At 36.5% G+C, this 7,500-nt stretch overlaps 1 protein-coding gene across 9 annotated transcripts in view; it reads right to left on the bottom strand.

Annotated features, from left to right (window-relative positions):
- LOC136843116 (uncharacterized) overlaps window positions 1-7,500 on the bottom strand; it is a 145,677-nt gene that overhangs the window by 10,530 nt on the left and 127,647 nt on the right. The window lies entirely within an intron of this gene.

The raw sequence follows: 7,500 nt of genomic DNA, 5'->3' as shown, positions 1-7,500 counted from the left end.
ATCTAATCAATCAATTACCAATATATCAAGCAAATAAGTCCTCACAGGAATCACAAGTGATGATACAAAATCTTTCAAAATATAAGTTATTCACAAGCGCGCTAAGCACGTCATTACGTTCCCTCCTTATCAAAGCAAAATTTCCCGGACATTCATTACCTGTATTACTGGCGAGTTGCATATACTCGCACATTCTACACGCTGCTCATGTATGATTTAGGAAAAATAATATATGGATTATTAAGGCATCCATCTCATGAAATAATCTTACTGCCAAGTCATTCGAGGCTATATCTCAATATGAATTTACTCTGGAAACGAAACTACTGAAGCCTACCATTCACGGAAAAAGCTAAAACAACCATACACCATAATCATTACGTGTGACTGTACGCGTGTGGATGCTGGCTCGCCCTGACTCGTCTGCCTGTCGTGTAGACGCATTTCATCACCCGGTATTTCCCTGGCCATGACTCTAATGTGTCTGGGAGCATTAAATTTCCAGAGTACGCCAGAGCGTGTCCCCATCTGTCGCATCGTCTCATCCATAACACTTCACGACTAAGGAAAGGGATGGGCGAAAAGTTGAGGAACCGCGGCTGCCATCAAACTACTATATGCAGTGGGTGTTGGAAAAGTACTTCCGTCCACTTTTCCAAGGTCCCTCTTGGTGTTAATGGCAAATTCTGTGTTACATAATCGAGATGCGTCCGAAATGTGAGACTGGACTGAATTTTAACACTTTTCGTGAGTGTAGTTGTCAGATGAAATCCCTTCCCCACCCACCTTTTTTTTTAGCGTTTCCCCGCTGGCAGTAATCAGCAGCGGTCATTTGTATTATTATTCAAGTAGTTGAGACCTACAGAACTTCTATTTACCTCAGTGCCTTTTTGGAATAGAAAAAGGGCGCTACAAACAATAGAAAAAGGGCGCTACAAACAATAGAAAAAGGGCGCTACAACCAAATCCGTGATGTTCCCATACAGAAGGGTATCAAGACATATGCTGATTCTTAAAAAAAATATAATGATAAAAGAAAGCCTTCGCTGGCAATTCCGTATCTCTCTTTCCAATTCCGAATTTTTCAATAACACTCTCTTCTCCCAATACTAAAGACCGGCCTCATCCCGCCCCTTGTTCTTCTCAGCTTAATTCCTGGTCGGGGTTGCTGTTTTTTATTAGCCTTCCCAGGTGATTCTATAATTATTGAATGGCTCATATTACAGTTTGTTTTGGCAGTTTTTTACGGCCGGATGCCCTTCCTGACTCCAACCTGCCCTATCTGGGCTAGGGAAAGGCAATTTTTTGTCCTTCTTAAGCTAATAAACATCTAATTGCTGCGGGAGGCATCACCCCATTCTCCCTCGTTTCTCGCATTTCATATTTCCGCGTCCTTTCTTACTCTGCAGAGTTCAGCCTTGGCGCGCTCTCCAGACAAGGTCGCCATCCATATCGCATCTTCTGCGAAATCGAGGGGGTGGAATCACTCCAACCACATCACACGCTGCATAATGAGCTGCAAATCACGTCATAAAGAACAGTAAATGACATATGTCACGGAAGAGGTACGTCCGTTCTTGCTCAGAGGTTCTCTCTCTTTCGTTCACTTTTCAAAGTTTGATGGCAATTTCCTTGTGTCACTGGAAAGCAATAACAATCGTTCCTGAAACCTGCAACATACCTTGGGGGTGAAAATGAAACCCAGAGGACATATGCAAGTGAGGGAGTCGTAACTGTGTTTCCAAAATCGTTTTCAAAGTCGTCTGATGAAAACCATTATGCAAATCACCGCAGGAAATAAAATTTCTTGATTATCACGAAAGTTAGGCTGGATTTATAATATTTAATTGTCGCATTTCACTTGTCACCGAACATAAAAACTGAGAGAAAAGATAAACAACTGAAAGATATACATAAGTTTTATTCAAATATATATATATATATATATATATATATATATATATATATATATATATATATATATATATATATATATATATATATACATATACAAATATATATATATTATATATACACAGTAGTATATAAAAATATATATATATATATATATATATATATATATATATATATATATATATATATATATATATATATATATATATATATATCTAAACCATATTCATATTCGAATATATTCATGGAGAAATATGTACAATCGTATACAGTACTAAGTACACAAACGGCATGGATAAATTATTATTATTATTATTATTATTATTATTATTATTATTATTATTATTATTATTATTATTCAGAAGATGAAACCTATTCATATGGAATAAGTCCAGAGGCCACTGACTTGAAATTCAAGCCTCCAGAGAATAAGGTGTTCATTAGAAGAAGTAAGGGGAGGTAAAGGGAAATACAGAAATAAGAGACATTTTTCTGAATACGTGATTTACAAGGAACTGTTGATCGATTTGTTGACATTCTCAATTCAACAAAAGGGATAAAATATATATAAAAAATCAAGTCAAGTGACCAACACGAGAACATAAAAATACACCACTATCGTGAAGTGAAATGACTTATTTAGACAGCGAATTCTTCAAAATAAAAAAAAAAAAAATTGATGAAATGAATCTTCTTGAAGTAAATAATTTTGATGGCGAAATACTACTTGCATTCTATGTAAACCAGAATAAACAGATGTTCATAAGTTTACCAAAAAATGGAGAGCGAGAAATAGGCCTATGTACTGGAATCACAACGCTCTTCCGATGTTCTTAAATTACATGAAAAGCATAGGATATAGTAATGTACAAGCATCAGTGTATATATATATATATATATATACATTATATATATATATATATATATATATATATATATATATATATATATATATATATATATATACATATATATATATATATATAAAACAAGAGAAATTATCTATCACAAGCGAATTACCATATAGGTACCATACAGCAGTACTGCTTTTTGGCCGTAAATTCTATGGTAAAATAAAGAATACGCATGTATTTTCAATTTAATCTCCGTAGAATCGTAACCAGAGAGAAAACTCGAGCCCTTGCTTAACGTGGGTAAAAACGTCACAAAAAGACTAAAAAGGATTAGGAAAAAGCGATAGTGGCATCTATCACAGAAAACACTATAGTCTACACAAAACATAATAAAAATGTAGAAGAAAAAATATATATATATATATATATATATATATATATATATATATATATATATATATATATATATATATATATATATATATATATATATATATATAAAACAAAGAGAATTCCGGAAAGAAAAAGTAACTGCCGTCTTTACCTACTTCCTTGTACATTAACTTCATATGCTGAGCTACTCACGTCCATCTCAAGAGCATTCTTGCGCTTCGTAGATGCTAAGGCCCTTCCCTTTCAACTTACTCTCTCTCTCTCTCTCTCTCTCTCTCTCTCTCTCTCTCTCTCTCGACTTAGCCAGAATTCCTCAGTTCCTCTCTCCTCCTCCTTGCCAAAAGCTCCGAATCCTTCCATTTACATTTTCCATTTTCTACGCGTGATAAACCCACCTTAGTACATCGGAGCATTCTGCGGAAATGCTAACCCTTTTTATCACACGCACATATGTACCTACACAGAATCCGGAGACAGAAGCGTCCCCCACATAATGGGAGCTGTAAGACCACATAATTCGAACTGCCTCAAATCAATCATACTTGTCAATAACCGCATATGGCTATGCAATTTAAGTAAAATGAAACATTAATCTACGACATGATATTCTGTAACACAGGCTATACGTTCACCATCCTGTAATCTCTTGTAGAAACATAGAATTTAAAATTTGGCCCAAGGTCAAGCGCTGGGACCTATGAGGTCATTCAGCGATGAAACGTTAACTGATAGTCGAAAGGTCTGAAAGGTCTAACAGGAGGAAAACCTCGCAGCTGCACTATGGATCAATTGTTAGGAGAGGGTGGAGAGCAAGATGGAAGAGAATATGAACAAAGGTACAGTAAAAGGAATGAGAGGGGTTGCAGCTAGGGGCCGAGGAACGCTGCAAAGAACCTTAAGTAATGCCTACAGTGCACTGCATGAGGTGCACTGACGGCACTCACCCCCCCCCCCACGGGGATGGTAACTCGAGCTACATGCAGTTAATAGCTTATGGGTAAAATATAGGATATAGGATTCTATCAAAATCTGCGAATCCCAGTACATTGGAACTCGATGCAATTTGACAGAAATACCACCTGAATCCCTTGAACCTGAAGTAGGTCCGGTTTACCAACGTAAAACCTCGAAGTATAATAATTTCGTAAGTAAGTGGTTTGTGTAACTCCTACTCTATAGGTCCCGGCACTTTCCACAAAACGGAAGCCTTGATACAGGAGATCCCAGTGAAAACAACAGAGCATGAGATCCTGAAAGATTATCCTTGCAGGCATGGATGCTCCCAGTTTTCCACCCTCGTTCATAAGTAGCAGGTCAACGGATATCCTATCGGAGGTTTAGGCTGCCACACCCACGCTTTTCTCTTCAGCTTCCATCTTGACAACCACACTTACCACTTCACCTGAACTGGCATACTCAAATCATTTCTATTCACCACCGGACAAAATAATTTAGTTATTTCATAAAAATCCACTAGACTCATTTTGCTTTTATTTGCCCTAAAAAGTTTATCGATTGCTCGCGCAATAGCTGCTTAAAAAAGGGACACTTTATAATGTCTCCTCTAACAAAGAGCTTTCATCAACACTTGTGTTTCATAATGGCTGCTTTCCAAGCATACTAGCAAGGAAGCAGACTCTTACCTTGATTTACCTTCGCTGCTTTCATGTTGGAGCTGTTCAAATCAATTTCATCAAATGTTGAACCGATCTCATCAGAGTTCAGTTTTAAGTTCTCATCAAAGTACACTTTTACGATCGTACAACCCCACTTTACGCCTCTGCTGACACTCGCAGGACTTATGATTCTAATTCATGACAAAACCTCCTCGTTCCAAAGCGGATCCTCCTAGATTCAAGCAGTTCAAAAGAACTTCTTGATCACTGTATTTCTCAAAGAAGTCACAAGCAAATGCAATAATACTCCAAAACAATCTCTAAGTTTAATGACATCTAACGTTCAAATACAATCTAATGATCCACTCTCCACGACACTAATTATTTATGTAGATCGCGCATATGAAATAAACTTAACATGAGCCATGTAGTAGATATATTGTTTAAAGGCACCTTGCAACTTTTAAAGAAAAATATTCATCACCCTAATGATTTCAAAAATACTTATACCCTAGTGATTTCCAAAAGCCAACTTCAAGACCAACAATTATCAAGAAAAATTATGTTTAGTTCAAAAGTTTGCAAAAACAAGAAAATACAAGTATACAAGTAGGTAGCATTTTTTCTTCTCCAAGGAGACCATCATCTTTCAAGCTGTCACTTAAGAAATTTCTGATGATGCAATGAACGTTTTAGGTAAAAAAAAAAAAAAATCATAATCTAAAATATTTCCGGAAAACAGAAAAAGAAGACAGTGGTAGTAGCCCAAAGAGACTCTGGAGGGTATGACTCAAAACGTTTCCATTACACACACACACACACACACACACACACACACACACACACACACACATATATATATATATATATATATATATATATATATATATATATATATATATATATATATATATATATATATATATATATATATATATATATATATATATATATATATATATATATATATATATATATATATATGCATGTATATATGCAAACAGGAACTTCCATCATGAACTTACATTCCAAGCATTTAGAAGCTTTAAAACTGTTGAAGAGGAACATTCCTCGATTTGCTTTACAAGTAATTTCTTCAATACTCCAGTTTAAAAAAAACACCGTCGCCTTAAATTTTCGGTTTCAAAGAAAACCTCTCAGGAAGAAACTACCTATACAAAGAAAAGTTCACTCTTCACTGAGTGACTCTCTTACGGTACAAAATTTAACAGTTACCATTCCTTGCAAAGATGAGTTACTTTCCGTGAGTATTTACGTATCGTGTGATTTGTAGCAATCTTATAAGCGCATATAAGTAAGCCGTAGCCTGTTTTCTTTTGCAAATGTTTACTTTTGTTTTATTTTTGGGAACATATTTGACGGGAATATCTGCTCCGCTTTAGGTATTTTCACAGATACCTTATGCCAGCAAGGGCTCTTGTTCCTGTAGCAGCCCGTAAGTGACGGTGACAAAGTCAATGACCTCATATCCTGGGCTAGGCCAAGTTTCAATTTCTGTACCACAGCATTCGATCCCCAGTCTTAAATTTGGGTTTCCTTGCATGAGGGTACAATAAAGCCCATTTTTTAAATTGTTTTTTTTTTTCAGCTTTAACTGTTCATTATTTGTTTCTTTGTGGAGTACTTTGCTGCAATAAATACTTTGCTTCGTTTTTTGCCTTTTATTTGTTTATGGGCGTCGTATTCTCTGAAAACATACTGATCAAATGTTTGGTCTTTTGTCTTTCCATAATGGAAATATAATAACAATAACAATAAAACACTATAAACTTGAATTTTTCCTTCGTTGGCTCACATCCCACTCCTCCAAATGTCCCCTGAAGGATTAGACTTATTTTACGTGGCTAAGAACCAATTGGTTACCTAGCAACGGGACCTACAGCTTTTCGTGGAATCCGAACCACATTATACCGAGAAATGAATTTCTATCACCAGAAATAAATTCCTCTAATTCTTCATCAGCCGGCCGGAGACTCGAACTCGGCCCTAGCAGTGTGCTAGCCGAGAACTCTACCGATTCGCCAACGAGGAACTAGATACAGTCATAAATGACGGTAATATAAGAGAGGACGAAGACGACTGGTTCAGGCCCAAGGCTTAGACCAAAGTAAGTTAAGTATACCTTAGTTTTACCAGACCACTGAGCTGATTAACAGCTCTCTCCTAGGGCTGGCCCGAAGGATTAGACTTATTTTACGTGGCTAAGAACCAGTTGGTTACTTAGCAACGGGACCTACAGCTTATTGTGGAATCCGAACCACATATAGCGAGAAATGAATTTCTATCACCAGAAATAAATTCCTTTAACTCTTCATTAGCCGGCCGGAGAGTCGAACTCGGCCCTAGCAGTGTGCTAGCCGAGAACTCTACCGATTCGCCAACGAGGAACTAGATACAGCCATAAATGACGGTAATATAAGAGAGGACGAAGACGACTAGTTCAGGCCTAAGGCTTGGGCCAAAGTATCGTCATTCTGTAAAAGGAGCCAGTAGTGTGATACAGCAAATCTAGAAGTGACATTGACTAATGTTGAGCACAGAAAATATACGCACCGCTGCGATTTACTACATCATGATAATACATATACAAACTCACCTCAAAGATTCAAATGGATCTCTTTTGAGAGAGAGGGAGAGAGATTAAAACTAAAAAAAGTCAAGACGAATCAGTAATTAAATCATTATATTATTCACTCTTATTC

The sequence above is a fragment of the Macrobrachium rosenbergii genome, chromosome 1 (assembly GCF_040412425.1).
Source record: "Macrobrachium rosenbergii isolate ZJJX-2024 chromosome 1, ASM4041242v1, whole genome shotgun sequence".
Lineage (NCBI taxonomy): Eukaryota > Metazoa > Arthropoda > Malacostraca > Decapoda > Palaemonidae > Macrobrachium > Macrobrachium rosenbergii.
The sequence above is the reverse complement of the archived record's forward strand: the minus strand, read 5'-3'. Positions and strand labels throughout refer to the sequence as shown.